General features: G+C 43.9%; 1 protein-coding gene and 1 long non-coding RNA gene across 8 annotated transcripts in view; one reads left to right on the top strand and one right to left on the bottom strand.

The window, feature by feature from the left end:
• The window catches only part of LOC308580234, a 75,183-nt gene extending 74,108 nt beyond the window's left edge, over positions 1-1,075 (bottom strand). For all 7 annotated transcript variants that reach the window (XR_014004728.1, XR_014004729.1, XR_014004730.1 and 4 more), the window contains exon 1: positions 941-1,075. This is a non-coding gene — a long non-coding RNA (uncharacterized lncRNA). The remainder of the gene's footprint in view (positions 1-940) is intronic.
• Positions 1,054-23,919, top strand: part of AXIN2 (axin 2) — a 78,942-nt gene continuing 56,076 nt past the window's right edge. The window contains exons 1-2 of the mRNA XM_081181286.1: positions 1,054-1,183; positions 4,465-4,552. The gene's annotated coding sequence lies outside the window, so the exon portion shown is untranslated. The remainder of the gene's footprint in view (positions 1,184-4,464; positions 4,553-23,919) is intronic.

The raw sequence follows: 23,919 nt of genomic DNA, 5'->3' as shown, positions 1-23,919 counted from the left end.
TAACCTGAAGCACCACTTTAGCTAATGGGGCCTCCCGCTGCCACTGCACCACCAGAGCACGTTTTATGTTCTCATCCTGAAGCAAAGTTCTTAACCTGAAGCACTATTTCTGGGTTAGTGGAGTCTATAACCTGAAGCATATGATGTAAACCGAGGTACCACTGTACCGGCCTGCCACCCCAAGGCCTACGAAGGGCACTGTCATTATCCAGGACTGTCTATAGATAAATGACGCCTCTTTCGCCCTTGCAGCTTGGAGCAGCCCAAATGGGCCCACCTCTCTGACTTTCTCAGTTCCCTCTTTAAAACGAAAAATGCCCCTATTGGGAATGACGGTTCTCAGAGTCTCTTGAAGGACAGCATTAGATGTCAAGGTAGCATCTCCTCCTGGAAAAATGTGGGCATTTGCTTCTCCTGGAGTGTCCTGCCAGGGCCAGCTCAACCAAGAGGCAAGCTGAGGCAACCGCCTCAGGCGGCAGGATTCACCGGGGAGAAGATCCCTAATGTTGATCTTTCTTTACCATCTTGTTACTGATATAGACCTTCCCTCGCCCCTTCTTCTTTGGTGAGGAGGGGGATGCCATTTTGGGGTCCTCCTCAGGTTCCAAAAAGGGCCCTATTGTGAAATGGTGGCCTGGGGAGAGGGGTGTGTTGTGAGGAGAATTTTGAGGGCCAAGTAGAGGGGTTTTGAGAGCCCATTTGGCCCCCGGGCCTGAGGTTCCTTGCCCCTGTGTTATAAGCCTAACGTAGGATATTTTTCCTCACTCACTCTCTTGGCACTTTCTTTTAAATACAAAAAAGAACAGGGGAGGGGAAATGTCAGGCCTCACACGGAAAAGGTGTGCCATGAGGGACTGCTGCTAAGGCCGAATAAGAGTAGGCCGCTGGTGTGTAATGGGGAAAACCTTGCCTCAGAGAAAACACATTAATCTCCATTTACCTGTAATTCCCAGCAGCTGTCCTTCTCAGCCAGCCACTGCCTTTTGAAATGGGAGCAATTTGGCGCTGACCTTCAGGGAAGCGTTAGCCGTGCACCATGTTGAAAGACGAGGAAGGGAAGTAGAATTAGGAAACTGGGTTGTTTGGGAGGCCTCAGCCCTCAAATAGTTTTTTTATCCCCCAGGTTCTTCCAGTAAAGGACCAACAGAGATTCTGCCGCTTTGTTTACCTTAGGACATGCCAGGTAATCTCCTCAAAATCACTCATAATCTTGAGCAATATTCAGCTGCTAGAGGGCTAGACCTTGAGATAGAAACCTCTTTTAAAGAAAGGAAGGTGTTAGAATAATGGTTGGGAAGCTGAATGCTGTGTTTGTTCACGGGGTAGGCAAGTGAGGGGGGAAGTTGTAAATGAAATTCACCCCTGAAAATGTGTGTGTGTGTGTGAGAGAGAGAGAGAGATCAAAGTTTTGCAGCTGATCTCATAAGGCTCAGCTTCCTGGGGAAAAGGGGATTGCTAATACAGTGGTGCCCCGCAAGACGAATGCCTCGCAAGACGAAAAACCCGCTAGATGAAAGGGTTTTCCGTTTTTCGATGCGCTTCGCAAGACGAATTTCCCTATGGGCTTGCTTCACAAGACAAAAACGTCTTGCGATTTTTTTCGCTCCCCCCCTTTTTCTAAGCCGCTAAGCCGCTAATAGCCTTTTAGCCGCTAAGCCTTTAATAGCCGCTAAATCGCTAATAGCGCTAATCCGCTAATAGGGTTGCTTCGCAACCGCTAGACGAAGAGACTCGCGGAACGGATTATTTTCGTCTTGCGAGGCACCACTGTACTATGGCAGCTTTGTGACATGGGAAGTTTTGCTCTTGTGGTTGGAAATATTGTCAGGGTAGAGAAGGGGAGGACACACCAGATGTTGTCCCACCAAGACAAAGAGAATAACGGAGAATCAAAAGTGAGAGCAGGGGCTGAAAGGAGGGATTGGGGGGTGTATGTCTGCACACATGCGTGAGCACATGAACAGGATATATTGGCTGTTACCTGGTGAGAGGCGGCCTGCGATTGCTACTGCTGAATGCAGCGGTTCCTGTCAGTGAAACTCAAACAAGCAAAACCCACAAACATCTTCACATCTAGGTTGGAAATGCTTGTGAAAACACAGTTTAGAAGCTTCCTGGGTATTGAGCATTTTGTTTCTGCATTTGGCTCTTCAGAAATGTAGGGCCATGTTTACGGCAAGGGAATGTGTGCACAGAGATTTTCCTGCCTTCCCCTGCCCACCCTATTGGGTGTATTCAATCCACTCATCATATTGCTACAAGCCTTATGATCCTCTTCTGAACTAATGGGATCATAGGAAGGCAGAGCAACTTATACAGGGAAAACCCACAACCTCCCAGGCTTTCCTCCCAAGTACACACTAGGACCTCAAGACATTCCTATGTAGGCATGCCCTTTGATTAATTTCCTATATAGCAAATAATCTTGCTTTATAGTGAATTCTCCTAGGACATGACATGTGATGTGGTTTGTGTGTGGGTATAGTGATGGGTAGCCTGGAAGACATGGGGGTTGATTTTGTTTGCATAGGCTACTAAACTCAGAACAGATTACTCCTAGTGCTTTATCATGCTGACCTTGCAATTGATCATTAACACATTAGGGCACTTCCATTTGTGAGCAACCCTCAAGGCCATTTATGTTAATGTCCAAATGTCTGATTGTTGTTGCTGTGAAAGATAAAGAAACAGAGGCATTTGTAATGCAAATGAACATTCTGACCAAAACAGATACTACCTTCAGATTACAGTGGTACCTCGGGTTAAGTACTTAATTCGTTCCTGAGGTCCGTACTTAACCTGAAACTGTTCTTAACCTGAAGCACCACTTTAGCTAATGGGCCCTCCTGCTGCTGCTGTGCCGCCGGAGCACAATTTCTGTTCTCATCCTGAAGCAAAGTTCTTAACCTGAAGCACTATTTCTGGGTTAGCGGAGTCTGTAACCTAAAGCGTATGTAACCTGAAGTACCACTGTACAAACCTGGCTGAAGCAAGGAGCCTTAAACCAAATTTAAAAAAAAAAATTACGAAATGAGAAATTAAAAAATGCTCTCCCTCTACCTACTCCATTGAGCATAGTGATAACCTTCCTAATTATAGAATCCTAGACCTGGAAGAGGGTCTTGTGGACCTCCCAGTTCAGCCCTTGCTTGATGCAGGAAATCCAGAGTGAGAGTTTCAAGACAGTTTGAAACCACCCCACCCAGGCAGCACTCGCCACTCCCAGCAATTTATCACCTTACAGACCCAGGGATTTTGCTGGCATCATTGCTCATCCTGCTATATTCTCTTCTCTACATCCTGATTTAAGCAAACATTCCTAAAAGACAGTCCCATGTAAGGATTCCTTTCAGGCTGTGCAGATATCTGGCCATGGTGCATTTAAAAAAAAAAATTCTGTTTGTTCTTTTGCTCTGGATTATGCAGGTCACTTTGTACCGGGCAGATACATAGAAAATCCTACCACGGGCTAAGGAAGGGGACACGGTGACCTCCTAAAAATCCATTGCAGACATGCCGTTTTCTGATAAGCAAGCACAGGGGGGCAGCTCTCTGCACACAGCAGAAAGAGTCAAAAGACTGGGCTCCTGGAACACTTCAGACCGCAAGCAGGGCAACAGCATTTTTGAATGCTCCCCACTCCCCCAGAGGTTTAAAGACAAAACAAACTCCTCTCGAGGCAAAAACAAGAATAGCAGGGAGAAATTCTAGACAACCCTGTCTCTGTAGTCCTTGGGAAAGCAAAAAGCAAAACACATTCAGGGGTGGTTTAATGCTCCATTTTATTTTATTTATTTATTGGCTTACTGCTGGACAATAAACAAAGTATCCAGGCAGCGAACACATCCACGAAGCGGCATAGAAACACCTAGTCAACATCTGGACAGTGATAACGCAGTTACCAATGGCTGAGCGATACACCAGAAAAGACTTGTGCAAACAGGAGCGTTATGAAGCAGGCAACCAAAGCAAAGAATGGATGGTGGTTGCTTAATAATAATAGGCAAAGATTGCCACAGTCCAGGTGCAGGAGCACTAAATGCTTTGTAGAAGCAAGGCAGGTGCCAGGTAGCATCCTTAATACAGCCCCTCTGTATTATTATAGAGCAGGTTTCTTTTCATATATATATATATATATATATATTAAGAAGGAGAGCACTAGGAACAGGTATGTCCCCACTGTGGAAGGACGTGTGGATCCAGAATTGGCCTCCACAGTCACTTATGGACTCACTGTTAAGACCGTGTTTGTGGAAGACAATCTTACTTGCCTACCAGTGATCACCAAAGAAAGAAAGAAAAGACTTTCACTTGGTTCTGTTGAATCCGGCCATAGCAAGGAAGGCAAAACAACCTCTCTCGCTTTACTTCCTGCAGGGCTAGGAGTGGCATGCCAGGTGTTTTGTTCAACACAGAACTGAGGAAGGTAAATTAATGGGCGCCTCTTTATTTTTGTGCTGCCAGGGATGGATACAGCTGAGCCGAGTCATCTGTGCTGTCAGAACTGGCCCTTTGCTGCTTCGAGGATCTTCGGTGCAAGGCTTGTTAACAGGTACACCCCAGGGGCTGTATTGGACCGTGTGGCTGTATGGGAAGGGAACTACAGCCATTTTTCCTAAGTCATCTCAATCTCAGGAATAGGTTGCTCATTCCAACATCATGTTTGCATGCTCAAGATTACTTGTTCATTGCGATTAGAAGCTTCCACCATGGAAAACGCTGTCAAGAAGTCTATGTGGTGAGTGGGTTTCTCACCCTTTCAGTGCTTGCCTATGGATGAAATGGAAATTCTGTGCTGTGCTACTGACTTTTTTAAACAATATATTGCTTATTGCATGTTGCTGCCCTTGTTCTGCCCCTTCTCCAGATTGTTCAGAGCAGTGTACGTACACAGTTCCCTCTGAATCTCCCCTCCCCTTTATCCTCACAACCAGGGGTGCCAAGTTGAATAAAATATTGCGAGGGGGGCAGGTAAGCTCCGCCCCACATAATTGATCACATGATGCCACACACAATTTGAATGGCAATGCCCATGAACTTTGGGGGGGGCTCAAATATTTTATTGAGGGCGTGAAGGGACCTTGGCTCCTAGGAGTTGGCTCCTGTGCTCACAGAGATTGAGCAGGGCCACCCTAAGACATCTGAATTAGTGCAAGAGCACCAAGGTTGCCCTAAGGGACGTAGGTGACGCTGTGCGTTAAACCACAGAGCCTAGGACTTGCTGATCAGAAGGTCAGCGGTTTGAATCCCCGTGACAGGGTGAGCTCCCATTGCTCGGTCCCTGCTCCTGCCAACCTAGCAGTTCGAAAGCATGTCAAAGTGCAAGTAGATAAATAGGTACCGCTCCGGCGGGAAGGTAAATGGTGTTTCCGTGCGCTGCTCTGGTTCACCAGAAGTGGCTTAGTCATGCTGGCCACATGACCCAGAAGCTGTATGCCGGCTCCCTCGGCCAGTAACGTGAGATGAGCGTTGCAACCCCAGAGTCGGCCACAACTGGACCTAACGGTCAGGGGTCCCTTTACCTTTTACCAAGGTTGCCAGCACAGCTTGTGCTTTAAGTCTACCTTTCTGTTGCAAAGCCATCTGTTTCCCAGTAGAGCTGAAAGGACTGGGGTTTGTTGCTGAGCTGCCCCCCCCCCCTTTTCTTTTGCTCAATGCAAGCGGAGAATCCATCTTGCTTTCCACCCGCCTTTTTTTTTTTAAACAGTGTTATGGACCATGTCTGACATCAAAGCCCTGATTAAGCCAATGCTTTAATTGTATCTTTGTGCTTCATTACTTAATCCCCCCCCCACCTTTGATGAAGGACTCTCCTCTTTGCTGGTCCTCCCCCAAATTATCACCCCTCTGGTTTAGTTTTTAGTGCTGAGTGCTTTCTCCAGTGTGCAACCCCCCCCCCCATTTTTGAAGAGATCATATCTGCCCAGAACAATGTACCCACTTCTTCCCTTCTTCCCCCCACCCCCAGCTCCAAAAGAAGCTCAGCCAGTGTGGCTAAAGGCACATTTACACCTATTTTCGTGTTGCCTTGGCTCTCCTATTCTTATGAAGCTCACATTGATTATTGCCTTTAAATTCCTCAGTCCGGTCATAGATAAAAGGATAACCACTTCAAAGGGAAGTGTTAAGAGTTTAACCCCCGAGCTAAAAAGAGTGGACAACAAGGTAATTGAGGGTAATAACTGATCACAGACCAGCTTTTCAAAGGCACATGTGAATCCCTACTTTCAGATGGCTTTAATTTTATTAACATTTGTAGCAGCTCCTTGGCTTCTTGATGCTTGCTCTCAGAGTCATTACAAACTTCAAAGCTGGAGAAGGTAACACTCTTAAATGGGGAACCTGACACCAGGATGGAGATAGATAGATAGATATCAAATCCAAGTCCACAACCTGTATCCTAAAATAATCCCAGAAGAGGTTTTTTCTTTCTTTCTTGTCATTTGTATAGATTTCTGGCCACTTCCTCCCAGCACTGCTGTATTTCTGCCTGTGGTGCAGCTGTTAAACTCAGAAGAGCCTTAGAAGGGAAAGTGGCAACTCTGACCAGAAGAGGTTAAAAACAAAACCCTGCTTGGGCAGAGTTTTATTTTATTTATCAAGTTTAATACATGTCTATATGGTCCTTCAATTTAAAATTCTGAGGGACTTTGCAATAACTAATTAAAGCATGACAGGACAGTGCTGCAAACAATGCAAATTTCTGTGTTTTTTAAAAGGGGGTGATATAAGATGTTTTGAAGCCTGTTCGAAAACTTTGAACAAATCATCTGCCTAAAGCCTTAAGGAACTAAAAAACATGAGCCGAGGTGCCAGGGGGAAGAGTTCCACAAGCAAAGTGCCTTCTCTCCCATAACCTGACTGCAGGTGGAACCCTTAAAACACACAGGAATTGACCCACATATGTGGCTGCATTAAGATATCCTGAGGTTTTTATGTCTAAAGCCTTTTTCAGATGACACCCCCCGGAAAGAAAGAAAAAAACCATCTCTGCCCAATGCTTCTATGCCTATTCTCCATGTCCTCCCAGCAAACATGCATTCAGAAATAGCGTGAAACACACATATCTGTATGTGTGCAAACCTCCTTTCACTCTGCCGTCAAATTTGCAGCCACCAACTGAGTGAGGTTAGCGGATGTATGAGCAATGGAGGCATGACTACTGTCCCACCATCCTCTATTCAGGCAACACTTTTGAGTCATGAGGTTTATGAAACCACAGTGAGCCCTGCCAGACATACACATAGCAGTTGTAATGGGTTTGGTGAGACCCAAGTTGCACAGGCTTGACTCAAGACATCAGCCAATGCCAGCCAAAACAAAACGCCACTCATTGGCCATGTATATTTGCGTCCTCGTTTTGTGATATTAGTTTTGCTCGTTATTGGCAGCTGCTTTATGTTGGTTTTGGGGGGGTGTTTTTTTGCAGATTGTTTCAATCATTGCTACAGCTTTTGAAATTGTTGTAAATCCACACTCCGATCAAAAAAGTGATGAAGGTGGGATATAAATCTAAGTGAGAAATAATAGAGAAACTCTCAATGGTTACACCATGCAAAAATCATATAGAATTGTTCCCTTCTAACTTCACAATTCTTTCTTTACATTTTTTTAAAAATGGTAAATATTTTTTATTTCATTTTGTAATGCGTCTAAAACAGAGGGAACTGTTATAACAACAGATGGAAAGCGAATGGTGGGAAGCAAAACTGTAAAATGGGCTTGCAGAATGAGTGTGTTTGCACAGGGGTTCGAATCACAGAGCCCCCAAGTAAAGGAAATCAGGGCTGTCTGACTGCCCAGGCTAGTTCCAGATTTGCCAGGTTGTCTTGAAAACGATGGTTCCCCTGTTTACGTAATAAAGGAGTGTCAAATCTTAAAAAGAGAATAGAAAGAACCATCGAATTGTAGAGTTGGAAGGGATTCTGCGGGTCATTTAGTCCAAACCCCTTGCAATTCAGGAATCTCAACCAAAGCATCTATGACAGATGTCCATCCAATGTCTGCTTAAAAACCTCCAAGGAAGGAAAGGCTACAACCTCCCATGGCAGGCTGTTCAACTGTCAAACAGCAGCCAAACAGTTCGTACTGTCAGAACAAGCCTTCTGGATTTATTTAGCTACCTTGGATTCCAAAAGCAGAAGTGTTGGAGATGCCAAGTACCTGAGAAGTCACACTACATAACTAATGGGCTGCGTTTCATTTAGTGGGTTACAGGTTGTGCAGTCCTGAGCAAACAGTTATCAGAGTTGGTGGGAACCCAAGGATAAGAGCGGTCTCGGTTCAATTTCCCCACTTCTGGATTCTTTTCCCGAGTGCCTGGCATCCATCTTGCCTTTATTATTACGTACCAAAATATTTTTGCTCCTCACTTGCATGTTTCTTTCCCGAAAAACCTCCCTCGATAACTATTTCAAAGGGGAGATTTAATAATTTATGCTGGCACTTTTGTTTCAACTTTTCCCCCGTTCAGCAAATGCATGGAAATTTCAAGAAACTGTGGATCAATGTATTCCCTAGGCACAGGCAAACCAAAAAAGAAAAGAGAAGAAGGGAATATGTTAATGTTAAGAGCTGTTGTTATTATTTTTGTGCTGCACTGGTTTCCATTTCAAGGCCCAAACCATGGTGCTGGTTCTAACCTTTACAAATCTGTCTTGGGACTCTTGACACCTTAAGCGTCCCTTTTTGCTGCACAAACCTGGCTGGCTACTGAGATGCTTTTTGGAAGTCCTCTGGTTGCCTGCCTTTTAAAGCGCAGGAAAGGGGAATGCCCAGATATTGTTACACTACAACTCCCATCATGCTTGACCATTGGCCTTGCTGGCAGGAGCTGAGGGCAGCTGACCTCCCTATATCAAGTACAGTGGTACCTCGGGTTACATACACTTCAGGTTACATATGCTTCAGGTTTCAGACTCCGCTAACCCAGAAATAGTACCTCAGGTTAAGAACTTTGCTTCAGGATGAGAACAGAAATCGTGCTCCGGCAGCGCGGCAGCAGCAGGAGGCCCCATTAGCTAAAGTGGTACCTCAGGTTAAGAACAGTTTCAGGTTAAGAACGGACCTCTGGAACGAATTAAGTACTTAACCCGAGGTACCACTGTAAATAAATTAAAATACTTAACTTAATGGACCAATCGAGTCACAGATAGCTCAGTTCTGCCCCCCCCCTCAAAAGTCCTACCCCTCCCCATAAATCTTGGCTATGCCCATAGCTGAGGGATATTGGAATGTAACAAAATTTGGTGGATGACAGGTCCCCCATCCCTGTTTAGAGCTAAGACTGGTATGAATGACCCATGATGAGGCCTATTCAAACACACACACACCCTTCATACCCTCCAACATTTCTCCGATGAAAACTAGGATGTCAGATACAACAACAACAACAATTGTATATATAACATATTAAAACATTAAGCATTTTAAAAACTTCCCTTTTACAGGGCTGCTTTCAGATGTCTTGTGAAGGTTGTGTAGTTCCTTATCACCTTGGCTCAGGGGTCACATAATTCCATATCCTCCAACTTTTCTCTGATGAAAATAGGGACATCCCAAGGAAAAGCAGGACATTCTGGGATTAAATCAGAAACCGGGATGGCTTCTGTAAATTTGGGGCTGTCCCTGGAAAACAGGGACACTTGGAGGGGCTGCACACTGGCCTACCAAATTTGAAATACCTTTAACTGGGCTCGGAAGAAGGTAACATAGAACAAAGGAAGGATTTCAATAGGCGAAGCCCTTTTCACCTTTGCATGACAAGCTGCGCTGGTCCAGACTCCTTCCGTACAACTCTTAAAGGGAAAGCAGGTCCACAATCCGTTTGTGCCTGGAAGGGAGGGTTGTGTGGGCACACTGCCTCTCAGCTGCTCTTTGAGTATTATTACAGACATTTTCCAAGAAGAGGCCAGAAAGGAAACAAAGGTTTTCCGTTCCTTTACTCCCAGGTCATGTTTGTAGGGTCTCAGTGTGCATTTACCCCTGTGAGATGGATACATGCTCTATCCCTACTCTGGGAAAATGCACGTCTCTTCTTTCACATCTGTCCTGGAACTGCATGGGAAGAAGGTGGGTGAGCTACTCAAATACACTCTGAATAATATTCAAAGTGGTCTCTCTTATGTTTATGAATCAGTGGCTAATTTCTCATGAATAAGGGACTCTGCAGTCTCACATCTTTTTGACTGAATCCAAGGTCCACAGGAGGTTCATTAACCTGTGATGCCGAAATTCAGGATTCCCCCCCCCCAAAAAAAAACTGATGCCAAAGTTTTGTGATAATTTTGTGCTGCAAACGCCACATTTTGTGCCACCACCACCCCAAACTGAGTAAAACAAATTGGGGTCACAAGTTAATGCCAAAAATCCAAACTTGTCCGATTGACTCCAAACCAGTGCCAACGTTTCCTGCTAGTTTTGTGGCATTTTGCACCATGGGCTAAGGCTGAGCACTCTTATTCACAATAGGGAGAGAGCCCCAACCCACAAAACCCACCTCCCATCCCTGAGGACATAAAAAAAAATCCACGCTCAAGCATGTGGCTTGTTTGTTACTTGCAGAAAGTAACAGGGTCTGTCCAATCAGAATCTGAATAACAATAGCAACAACAATGGGTGGATGAGAGTAATTGAGTGTTTGAGGCTATACAAAGCTGGGAAAAATGAGATTCAAAAGGGTGTATTACTAATGTGTTTATGCGTGTGTCCTCTGGCTTTACCAGGCAAGTTCCAGTAATATTAATGAGAGCTAGGCACGCAACTCCCTTGAATAGTGGAGGAAAAAAGAATACTCTATTGTCTTAATTCTGCATGAAAGCTTTCTCCTGCATATGTCATGAGAGAAGTGTTGGTGTCCTACAGTGGAGGAGACCAAAGGTCCCATTCTCATGTCACCGCTGCGCATACCACTGCTATTGTAGAAATTAGATGAGCTGACTGTGACATTATATGGTTTTCTCATTCAAACGCTTTTGTGTGAAAAATGGGGGCTCCGGGAGAGGGGCAGGCAGGAAACGACATAGCAAGTAGCTACACCTGGATCCATGGTACATAGAAAGACAGTTTTGAAATAGCAGTGCAACATAATGAACACATACTGCCCACCCCAAAATAAAACCACCTTCTTCGGTCACAGGTACTGAAGACGTCGAAAAAGAAAAAAATAGTTATATTTGGTTCAAACCCCAGCTTGCAAGTTGAGGTCATCTCACAGCCAACCAGCCCTTTTGTATAGCTGACAATAGGCTCATTAAAAGCACACCCAAAATGTGAACGTAATTGCTTATTACTCCAGACATGGCTAAAGACATTAGCACAAATTCCGCAGATTTATAATGTCCCATTGTCTTTTCATTACCCATGCATGCAGATGACATGAGAGTCCAACAGACCACAGGCACATTCCAGGCTATAAAGAACACAGTATTGTTACAGAGTGAAGAATAGGTTATTCAAAAAATAAATATTTGGGAATACACACACACACACACCTGTGCAACTTTGTGTCTGCCTTGTGCTGTGGAAGATTTATGCTGCAATATACATATTTCTGATCTTGGGAAATGCAGGAAATTGACGTAGCAAAATGGCAAAATGAAGAGAGTTTCTGATACAAATGCTGCTTTCGGTGCAAGCTCAGAAATCAGGATGCATTCAGTTCAGCCAATGTAACTTTTGCAGGCAGATCCCACTCCCCCCCCCCCACAACTTTTTGGACATCCTTCCCAGGGCCCTGTGGTGATGGTGAGCGGGGCTACGACAAAACTGGGTGGAGCAATGCATGCAACTCTTGCTTTGCTCTTGCACACCCCTTCTCTGTCTCTCTTCAGCTATATAGGTTTATTCAGGAGCAAATCTCACTCATTCCTAAGTTAGTTTTCATAGGACTGATTCCAGTTCCAGTCTATAAATATAACTGTTATTTCTACGGGACCTGTGCGAGAGACCTAACATGACATTTGGATAACAATAGAGGATTTTGCCACTCAAATGGGGATATTCTCAACAGCAGAGGATCTATATGCATATCTGTTTTTTTAGAACTATAGGTACACACACACATGCATACATAATTTGAAGCTGCCTCATAATGAAATTAAGCTGCTGGCCTGTCTAGCACAGGATTCCAACTGGAAGAGTATCTCAGGCAGAGGTTATACCCAGAGGGGAGCAAGTGGCGCTATGGTCTAAACCATTTTCGGGCTTGCCGATCAGAAGGGTGGCAGTTCAAATCCGCGCAATGGGATGAGCTCCTGTTGCTCTGTCCCAGCCCCTGCCAACCTAGCAGTTCAAAAGCATACTAGTGTGAGTACTGGTAGATAAATAGGTACTGCTGTGGCGGGAAGGTAAACAGCGTTTCCATGTGCTCTGGCACTTGTCACAGTGTCCCGTTGCTCCCAGAAGCGGTTTAGTCATGCTGGCCACATGACCCGGAAAGTTGTCTGCGGACAAATACCGGCTCCCTTGGCCTGAAAAGCAAGATGAGCCCTGCACCCCATGGTTGTTTGAGTGGACTTAACAGTCCAGGGGTCCTTTGCCTATGCCCAGCCCCATGATCCTCTTAACTGAGGAATGGGGAACCTGTGGCCCTCCTGATATTGTTCGTCTCTGACAACTACACCTTTGAGCCCTACACTCCAGTACTGCCTGGCATCACATCTCCTGAACTGGAGCTGTTTCCTCTGGATTCACTCCAGCCCTCTAAATACACCAGCAGTGGCAGCAGCTGTAAAAGAACAAGAACCAGAGTGAAGTGAACCACAGTTCTCACACCACCATAGTTTTGTATTGAATTGTATAATCTCATATACGGCATCTTGCAGATATTTTCGATCCAAGCGTGGTGGTGGGGGTTAGAAACCAATACTTCAAATTAAATTGTTCCATCTGAACAAGTGGAATTACGTTCATCCAAACATAAAGGCCGAAAGCTGGAATACCTGATTGATGTAGGGATCAATTTATTAACTATGGGTTTAAAAGGATGGCTATATTAACTGGATTTTGATAAGCCATTCCCTGTGAAAGTACTGTTCAGTACAGTTGGAATGGTTGGGGTAGAAAAATCAAACACACCTCTCCATCCAGACATTATGATTAGAAGATATATTCCCCACCATCACCACCCTCAAGCAATGCATTTTGTGTCCACTAACAAGTAAAATGGTAATAATAATTATCTTAGTTAAATACCCTCAAAGATATTTTTATCCTTAGATTCTTAAAATTGAGAATGTTAAAGAGAGTGAAGATTCTTTAGCTGTTGTTGTTGTTTATTCTGAAAGAGCGTCTCCACCCCCATCGTTCAGCCCGGACACTGAGGTCCAGCTCCGAGGGCCTTCTGGCGGTTCCCTCACTGCAACAACTGAGGTTGCAGGGAACCAGGCAGAGAGCCTTCTCGGTAATGGCAACCGCCCTGTGGAAAACGCTCCAATCAGATGTCAAGGAAATAAACAACTATCTGACTTTTAGAAGACATCTGAAAGCAGTCCTGTTTAGGGAAGTTTTTAATGTTTGATCTTTTATTGTGTTTTTAATATTCTGTTGGGAGCCGCCTGGGGAAACCCAGCCAGATGGGTGGGGTATCAATAATAAATTATTATTAGTAGTAGTAGTAGCTCCAATACTTTGGCCACCTCATGAGAAGAGAAGACTCCCTGGAAAAGACCCTGATGCTGGGAAAGATTGAGGGCACAAGGAGAAGGGGACAACAGAGGACGAGATGGTTGGACGGTGTTCTCGAGGCTTCCAGCATGAGTTTGACCAAGCTGTGGGAGGCGGTAGAGGACAGGGGTGCCTGGCGTGCTCTGGTCCATGGGGTCATGAAGAGTCGGACACAACTAAATGACTAAACAACAAGTATTAGTATTATTGCCATAGCCAGTTAACTCAAACCAGTAATAGTCAAGAGGGAAATGGGGACTTCCAAGTCTGTGTTTGCTTTATTTATTTTGTAGAATTTATAGAATGCTTGATTGTGGGAAACCTCAAATCAGTTTACCAGAAGCAGATAATGTTATAAAATGCTCTGCTTCCCCCCACCCCCTTCTCATAATAACAGGATTCTTTTTAGGGTAGTATTGGACACCTCTACTTTAAGGGCTTTGATGTAAATTTAAGGATGCTGGATAGAAGACCATGAAACACACACACACACACACACACAGGCAGTTGTAGACATGGTGCCAAACCATTCTTTAAGCTTCCAAACAAAACTAAGGCAACAGCCTTTAACTATCATAGGGAGCTTTTAGACAAACTGTTTCCTGAGCGCTCATCCTGAATTTGTTTGCAGCGAGATTGGACAACATTGGCCATTTATGAAGCATTCATTCTGACTTGTTTGTGGGAAGGGTAGATGACATTGCCTCAAAGCTAGTGTAATCCCACACTTTACGCTGCATTTCCCCATTACTTTTCTTACCACAAAAAGCGCAGTTTTGGAGATGAGTGAATTTGCAGCCCAGGAAAGCCCAAATCAGTTTTAACTGTGCAACCTAAATTTACCAGGGTGAGATCTGTTGCCAACTTGAAAACAGTGACAGACTGGAAGCACCCATGGTCAGTAATATACAGCTGAATTGATGATGCACCTAGTTCATGAAAATGCAGGAGCAATGCTGTTTTTGTCTTCCATATTAGGCACCTCTTATGTATTATGTGTGCATGGTTGTTGTTGTTATTGTTGTTTTTACATGGAACAATCATTTCAGAATGCAAAGGGTTAAATCGCACAAAGCTCCATTCCTGTTAATCACATCATTGCCCGCATTAAAGAAAGAGTGAGAGAGAGAGAGAAAGAGAGAGAGAGAGAGAGAAGAAACCAACAACAACAAAAACTGAAACATGTTTATTTCATTTGTTTAATTTCAAGTTCTGAGCACACTAGCTGGAAACTATGCTTGATAGTTAAACTGAAAACATTTGGATTTCCTTTCCCTCTCTGTCGCCACCCCCAGTTAGATCACTTCGTTCTTAGTCCAGGATTTAAGCAACATATTTTTTTTATAAAGCTATGGAAGCCAGACAGCAAAAACAAAAGGGATTTGCAATTCTGCAGCATCAAATTGCACCAACTCAGCCCTGGTAATACATCAGATATTTCATTCTGCCCATTTCTCTCTCTCTCTCTCTCTCTCTCTCTCTCTCTCTCTCTCTCTCTCTCTCTCTGTCACACAGACATACACACTCCCACACATCATAATAATAATAATAATAATAATGGCAGCAATGAAAATATATAATAGCAAAACAGGCCACATTCATGCAACCCTCAGGCTTACAGACTTTTCAAAAAAAAACATGTTCCTCATACCCAGAACACTTTCCTTAGACATGCTGGGAAATGCATATTCTAGTTTCTATGGCTTCCTTAGCACCCTTGACCTGCAGGTTTTTGCCTCCCAGTCCCGTTTCCATCTTCTTTTAGGCAGATTTGCTCTTGAGCATTCATCTGCTACAACCTCCTCCTCCTCTTGATGATTGCATGGAGAGATACTAAACCCCAAAGTGGAATGGGATGGAAACTGGTGGATGTTACGATGCTGGAACTACCTTGCAAATAGGTTCACAAAAAATGTTATCAGCTCAATAAATATCAGCTCAATAATTAGGAAAGTTAGTAATTTGTTACATGGCTTGGGACAGGGATACCCGAGGTGACATCAACCTGCCACCCTACCCAACCCACTTCCAGGTGCTTCCACCACCTGAAGTTAGATGGCTGGATAAGAACATGAGAAGAGCTTCCTGGATCAGGCCAATTGCCCATCTAGTCTCTGTTCTCATAATGACCAACCAGATGCATGTGGGATGGAAACCCACAATCAGAACCCAAGAACCAAGAACACTTTCTCGTCCTGCGGTTCCCATCAACTGGCCTTCAGAAGCATTATTACTGTTGAGGCAGAGCATAGCTGTCATGGCTGGTAGCCATTGGTAGCGTTCGATAGCCTTCTACAAGGGGAAGGGCATTTTCAGCTATAACACCTTCTCCTAGGGGAAAATGTATTTTAGGGGCCAGCTGAATACCTTTTTATTTTTATTTTGCACCTTTGATCCCTGGTTATTTTGGTTCCTGTTGCAATTGTTTTTTAGCCTTGTCTTTCTTTTTCCCTTTTTGTAAACTGTCTTTGAAATTTTGAACCGGATAACAGTGTGAGTTGTTCACACATTACATTCAACAAGTGTAGAATTTGTGTACCAGTATGGGCAAATAGCTGAGCTGCACACTTGCTCACATGTTGTATTGTGTTTATTGTGTTATCCTGTTGGAATACCACCCAGAGTGGCTGGGGAGGCCCAGCCAGATAGGCGGGGTGTAAGTAATAAATTATTATTATTATTATTATTATTATTATTATTATTATTATTATTATTATTATTATTACTACTACTACTACTACTACTACTACTACTACTACTATTAGTTGAACATGTGTACCAAACAGTTGAGCTGTATAAGTTACCTAGAAATGATTTTTGCTTGTCACAGGCAACCAGATATTTACCCCTTTTTCAGTGTATAAAACTGCCCCCCCCATGTATAAGACGACCCCTATTTTTTTAAACTCGAAAAGATCGCCCAAAGTTGTTGACTCACTTGTGAGGCTCCGCAGCTCATAGCTACATCTTCTGTAAGATTGCTACTTATGTGTGATCAGGACCATGATGCCGTGAAATAACTATATTCACAAGCCATGCAGGTGAAGTGGATGATGTTGTGACTTCTCATTTTGGGACTAGGTTAAGAAACTGAGCTGCCCCCATCACAAAGATCCAAGGTTGAACGACACCTCTGCTATGGGCTCCCTAGAATGACGACGTGGATTGAGGTGCAAGCCTTTCTCCATTCTCTGTGCCCCATCTTCAATAATACTCACTGTAGGAAGAAGAGCCCAGCTAGTGTAGCATCCTGATTCCCACAGCGGCTAGCCAGATTCCTACGGGAAGCCCACAAGCAGGTCAGGAGGGCAACAGACATCTCCTGCTGTTGTATCCAGGCAACGAGTACTCACAGGCATGCTACCTCCAACCTTGGAGGGTAGCATTCAGCCGTCATGGTTAGTAGCTATTTATGGAGCTGTTGTATGAAGCGGTTTAGAGTACAGTATTCCATTTGCTTCATCAGTGCTTTTCGTGGTTGTTAGTTGTGCCTTATTCCACAGTTTAGGAATCCACCACCTGCTCCGCCGCTCTCCAATCCATATTCCATCTTGGTGAAGAAAAGCAGTTGAGAAAAGTTAATAGATAGCAAATCATTTTCATGTCCTTTATCAACTGATATGAAACATTTGGTGCAGGTGCAGGGCCCTTTTAATGTCATCTTAAAGGAAAACTGGCCAAGAAAAAGAGTGTCCCGATAGCGAGAATGTGCTGAACAAAATATCAAGGTGAAAAAGACTGGTGTGTGTGTGTGTGTAGACATTTGAGAGGATAAAAGGAAGAGAAAATGTATCTCTTATCGAGTTCATCCCCAGTAACAAAAGTGTGTTGGCTGACAAGGCTGGCTTCAAATCCAGTAAAATTGTGTGCTTTCTTCTCTCACTGAAGTCTGTTTCACAATCCTTTTTCTTCTTCTCACTCCCCTTGTTATAAGTGGGTGTCTGCGTATGAATAATATCATTAAAATTGTGTTTTCTTAAATGCAGGCAGATATGAAACTCAGTTTTTAAAAACTTTCTTGGCAGTTTGTGAACTTATGAATACCTTTTTCTTTTGGGGGGGGATGGTTCAGTCAAAAAGACACGGAGAATATTTTAATAACTCTCACAATAACTTTGAATAACCTTACAGTGACTTTGATCTGTATTATGATCCACATTTTGCAGATGGAGGGGTGAAGCTAGGAGAATGGAGGATTGCCACCTAGTGAGTTCATAACTGAGGTGAAAATTCCTGCCTTGCTTAAATCGTTTTGTAAGTCACTTTGGGTCACTTCTTGAGAAGAAAGTGACTAATTAATGCTAATAATAATAATAATAATAATAATAATAATAATAATAATTTCTTAGCTACTATGCTACCCTGGCTCTCAGTGTTTAACCTTCACACACACACACACAGAGAGAGAGAGAGAGAGAGAGAGTGTGTTCGGGAACGCAGATACTTTCTGCAATCAGGGACTTAATAGTGATGGCTTTGGCAGTCTCCCCTGGTAATAATAGTAGTTTGGTGAGGGAGCAGCGGTCAGTAATTCTTAAGAGAAGTGTCAGAGTATGCCCACAAAAACACACACACACACCTAGGATTCTTCATGACACTAAAATTGATTTGAACCAACATCTTCATTGTATTGTCTGTGAGAGATACAGAATACTCAGGGCATCCTTGCTCTGGCCCCTGCATTTTCTACACCTTTCAAGAGTGCCCCATTCATACAAACTCCAGAGCCATCATATCTCCCTCCCAGTCTTTATACCAAAACTCTGTTTCTTTCTGTCTTTCCCCCACCCGCCTGCAAATCTCTCAACTTACTTTGGGGCCCTTCAACTTCTATGCTACAAATGAGTTCTCCTTCTTTTCCTGCCAGATATCTCACATTGTAGGGTGGTCCCCTAGCCCTCTTTCACCTGGATGGTACTGTGCTTGAAGATCTTTGAGTGCTCAAAATCTGGAATGACTAGGGGGGTGGGGGAACAAAATCAACAAGACAGTGTTTTTCACTCTGCAACCGGTCTTCTTTGGCTGTCTTGTGATATTCACACTCACTCACACACACACACACACACACACACACACTGCTGGGTTTGGTGGTGCCCTCTATTAGTGAGCTTAGGGCAGGAAGAGGAGAACTGGTCAGCTAGAAGAAAGTTTTCTATTACCTGCTGCTGGCTCTCTCAAAGGTTTTGTTCATAGCTTTTTGCTTGGGAGCCTAGAGGCTAAACTAGCCTAAACTGCTGCCAATGGCAACAGAACAGCAAGAGATAGCTCTGCATTACATCTTCCTTTCCTGCTGTGTGTCCTCTAAACAAAAAACCTCTTCTCTCTCTCTCTCTCTCTCTCTCTCTCTCTCTCTCTCTCTCTCTCACACACACACACACACACACACACGGTACCTTTTCCACTTGCAAAGGTGAGAAAACAGCTTGGTTGGAAATGGCATGGCATGGAAATGAAATTGTGCCATCTTGTCTGATGACTTCCCTGATGAAAATCAGCTCAAACCCAGGGGTACTTAAAAGGTGTGTGAGCAAGTAAAACGATAGGCATTTAAATCACAATTAAAATACTGTGGAATGTAAGCCTGTGCCATTGTGTAGCATGAAATCTCCTCTCCCCCTTTTGTTTTTAAAAATTTTGACTGTATTAAAAAATGGCAGGAACGGCCCATATTTCTCCTCCATGTACAAAGGAAGGAAATGCAAAACCTACATATGGGAAAGAAAGGAAGCTGAGAGCAAAGTGGGTGGCTGTAAGGAGAAGACTGGGAAGGAAAAGAAGTTCCCTGCACAGGAAATTCTCTCCTCCCTGCTTATCTCACCCCTGCTGTCAGAGCTGCAGCTCCCTTGTGCTACTGATCTACATGCCTGGCCCAGGCAGGAAAGAGGAATGAATCTCCTGCTGGCCAGTCCCTCTCCTTTCCAGCTTCCTTCTTCCAGCCCCATCTACATCTTCACTCCTGGCTTCAACACACTTTCCCCCCCTAGCTGAGCTGGCTGTGCACTGGCTGTGGCAAACAGGCTACTGCAACTGCTTGGCCTGATGCAGTATTTTTGTGACTCCTTAAGTGGATCAGAGTACAGTGGTACCTCGGGTTAAGTACTTAATTCGTTCCGGAGGTCCGTTCTTAACCTGAAACTGTTCTTAACCTGAAGCACCCTTTAGTTAATGGGGCCTCCTGCTGCCGCCGCGCTGCCGGAGTAAGATTTCTGTTCTCATCCTGAAGCAAAGTTCTTAACCTGAAGTACTGTTTCTGGGTTAGCGGAGTCTGTAACCTAAAGCGTATGTAACCCGAGGTACCACTGTATTTCCTTAAGACCATCCAGATGAGTTCCTAGCCATGTGTATGGCAATCAGGAGGTTGGGGGTGGAGAGATGCGCAGAGTCTGTTTGTGTGAATGTGCCCTTGGGCACATTCTGCTCAGAGGGGAATGCAAACATGCAGTGCTATTTGAGATGTTAGTGCAGGAAGTGGATCAATGTGTGTGAAATGGGATTGCAGTCTTATACTTGGAGTTGAATTGAATTTAGTGAGACCTTTTCCAGAAGTAAAGGGTTAGGGGCAGTGGTGTCCAAACCTTTTTCAAAGAGGGTCGGATTTGATGAAGTGAAGGGCTGTGGGGGCCGACCAAAGAGCCAACCAAAGTTGTTGACTTTGACGTTGGATTGAAGTTGTTAACCTTTTTTTAGGGTTGAAGTTGTTAAGCTGTTTTAAGGGTTGGAGTTAGGCTGGTTAGGCTAAGTCAAGCCACACACTATATCTCAAGGATATTTCTTCTGGATAACTTTTTCATTCCTCATAAGTATAGCAACATGATAAACACAGTGGGGGGGGAATCAAATTTCCCCCTTCACTGTCTCCACCCCCCACTTTAGGAAGTATAGGATGGTGTCCTTTCGGTAGGCATATCTATTAGCGATTGTGAAGTGACCAGAAAAAACGGTCCTAGCCTGTTCATGTGTCTTTAACAGCAGCGTACCCTGAGGAAACCAGCCACTGATATTTTTCAGAACATGGAGAATAAGGCTCACTGCTGGGAATAGACACCTGCAGCCCAGGCAGAATTGACACGAACCAGCCCATGTCACAATTGACACCAGCTGATTGACAGGTGGGCGTGGTTTGCAGGATATAGCCTTGTGGGCCAAATAGTTCCCCACCCCTGGAATAAGCATTACCAACTGCTACTATGAGTGGCTCAAGCTACCGTTAAAGGTACAGGAGCAGAGACCAATGAAAAATTGGCAAACCTAATATCTCAAATATAAGCCCATTTAATTATTCAAAAAAGCAGTCATCAACAAGTCATTCCGGCTAGAGGTATAAGAGCTCTTACTGAGTGCATATGTGTAGTCTAAAGCAATGAAAGGGAGCATTTGTCATCTACTGGAGAGATAGAAGGGTGGTAACTGAAGATCATACCTGTACTATTAAGGTTTACTTTCCTCTGTCCTCCACTTCCTTGATCTGATAAAAGTGCCATATTGACTCATCCGGGAGCTGTAATTAATTTCACTTTGTGGCTTGTCACGTACTTTCTGACTTATTATAAAATCCACATATACATATGAACACTACTGAGAGGAGTTTAATGCACCTATGAAGCAATTTACAATTAAAACAAGAATAACTTCAAAGGTATTAACTCACATGTGGGCTCCAAGCCTCTCATGGTGTTCTATATACAGGGCTTTCCTTTCATTTTGATCAAACCTGTTCCATCACTTCAGCTGAAGTAGTTGCAAGCCTTTGATCTTGTTATCAACGTGACCACTGGTGAGAACGCTACAACTTGCATTGCGTGTGACAGCGTATATGGTGTCAGTTGCCGTGCCTGAATAGCAGGTTTTCAATTCTGGGTGAAATCTTGACTTCTCTCAGAGCCACTGCAATTTATACTTCTGGCAGGTATATTTCGGCATCACATTCACTTTGCGGTAAAGAGGTTGCAGAGCACCTTCGTGGTGCTTCGGGGATGTCATGCATTTATCCAGGGTAAAGATGATACGATGTTCTTTTAAACTAGCTGCGCTACTGACTTGCTGATTTGCTGGTGGCTCCTTTGCAAGCCAAATGGGGGATTCCCCAGGTGATAATTCTGCAATTCACCAGATCAGGGCTGTGCTAAATGGCTCTGTGTGTGTCCCCCCCACTCCCTCCCTTATGAACCTCTCTCATAAACAGGTGCGATCTTGAGAGAATGTCACCTGCAAAGTCCATTGAAATGAAAAGGAGCTGTACAGCAGTGTCTTGATATGCTTGGGACATTTTAAAGTGATTCTCCCTTGACTTCCACTGTAGCACTGAGCATAAGCTCACTTGAACTTTAAAGGGTGAAAGCAGATGCAGTGGTACCTCCAGTTGCAGACAGGATCCATTCCAGACCTCTGGTCGGATCCTGAGGTTTCCACAACGGGAGGGACCGCTTCTGCGCATGTGCGCAGCGCGGTAGAGCACTTCTGTGCATGTGTAGAAGCAGTAGACAGCTTCTGCACATGCGCACAGTGTGGTAGAGTCTTTTTGTGCATGCGCGCACAACAAAACCCAGAAAAATACTTCTGGGTTTGCCGTGTATGTATCCCGAAGGATTTGTAACCGGAGGTGAATGTAAGTAGAGGTACCACTGTATAGTGTTTTAGAGCAATGGGGTCACTCTGGAAGTATCCTCTTTGCATACAGAAGATCCCTGGGTTCAATCCATGGCATCTCCGGTTATTATTAATTTTATTTATTTATTTCACTTTAATTTATATCTCACCCATCTAGCTGGGTTTCCCTTACCACTCTTGGTGGCTTACAACATATGTATATATAAAGACACAACAAAACATGAAATATTAAAAAACAAAATATCCTATACAAGCAACAAACAAACCAATAAATCAATAGAAATTGATAACAACAACAAACAGTTTACAGTTATGCCCAAATTAAAATAACCACCAGCTCCAACTAAACAGTTAACCAACACCAACCTGACAAAAAACAAGACAGAAGAACTAAATTAGTGCCATTTAAAACATTTTAGCCAGTTGGCGCAAACTAAGAGTTATTCCAGCAATGTCCCTCTGGCCTCCCAGGAGCCTTTTTTAGCTGTTCAGGGTGAGTCTGGGCCTGCCCCTAGGCCAGGTGAAAGTAGGTCTCGCAGCATGGAGGAAGTCTTTCTTCCAGCACTCAGGCAGCAGCAATTAGGGTTAGGGTAGATCCCTGTCTCAAAGTTGTTGACCTTTTTTTATGATTGAAGTTGTTGAGGGTTTTTTTTAGGATTTTACCCCAGGAAATAAACTGCCACCGGGGCTGGATTAAACCAACCAATGAGCCAGATTAGACCCCAAAAATGGACTTTGGACATGACTGGTTTACAATATTGAGCTGAATGCACCAATAGTTTTGTCTCAGTAGAAAGCAGCTTCCTATGTAGCCAGTACAACATGAAACTCTTAATCTCAGGGATGTGGACTTGAGCCCCACGTTGGGCAAAAGATTCATCTGCATTGCAAGGGGGTTGGACCAGATGACCCTCGTGGTCCCTTCCAACTCTACATTTCTATGATTACTATCCAACTCTTCTATGATCCCTTCCAACTCTACATTTCTATGATTCCTATCATATCATCGGAAACACCCCACAATCCCCAGTGCAAATCTGCATTATAAAAATAGTTTCTTCTCTAATTTCTATGGAAATGAAAGAGAAGATAGAGCATTCATCCAGCCATGTTTAATTTTAATTTTTTAAAAAGTTACGAGGGTGGTGGGCAGAGGCTGTAAAATCAGTGTGTTAATTCACTGATATGCTTATCAGTCACGTCAGTAGCAAACTGGGAAGGAAACCGGTCTTATCCCACCATGGAGGAACATGCTGTGCACTCTCTTTTTATATGTCTGACTTCACCCAAAAGTTTCTTGCATATTTTTTTCTGCATTGGCTTCTGAAGAAGACATTTTGGAATCATATCCTTCTTTGATTCTGCTTTACTTTCAGTTGCTTTTTGGACAGTAAGCGCCCCCCAAACTATTGCTTTTTGATGATAAGCAGAAACTCACACATAAGACGTGTGTACGTCGTGTGTAACGGCAACAGTAAACTGAAGGGTGTACCATTGGGAGAGTGGGGCGAGGTTATTTGGGTCAGTTTTAGGTTTTAAGTTGCTGCCTTGTATCACTTTCGCTGCCTTAATGAATAGGTGACAGGCAAAGAAGCAAAATATGAATTGTTAATTTTGCCATCTGCTCAATCTGGGAATTCATTTCCA

This window comes from Podarcis bocagei, assembly GCF_964188305.1.
Source record: "Podarcis bocagei genome assembly, chromosome: 2".
Lineage (NCBI taxonomy): Eukaryota > Metazoa > Chordata > Lepidosauria > Squamata > Lacertidae > Podarcis > Podarcis bocagei.
Note: the sequence above shows the minus strand (reverse complement) of the source record. Positions and strands in the feature narration are given on the sequence as shown.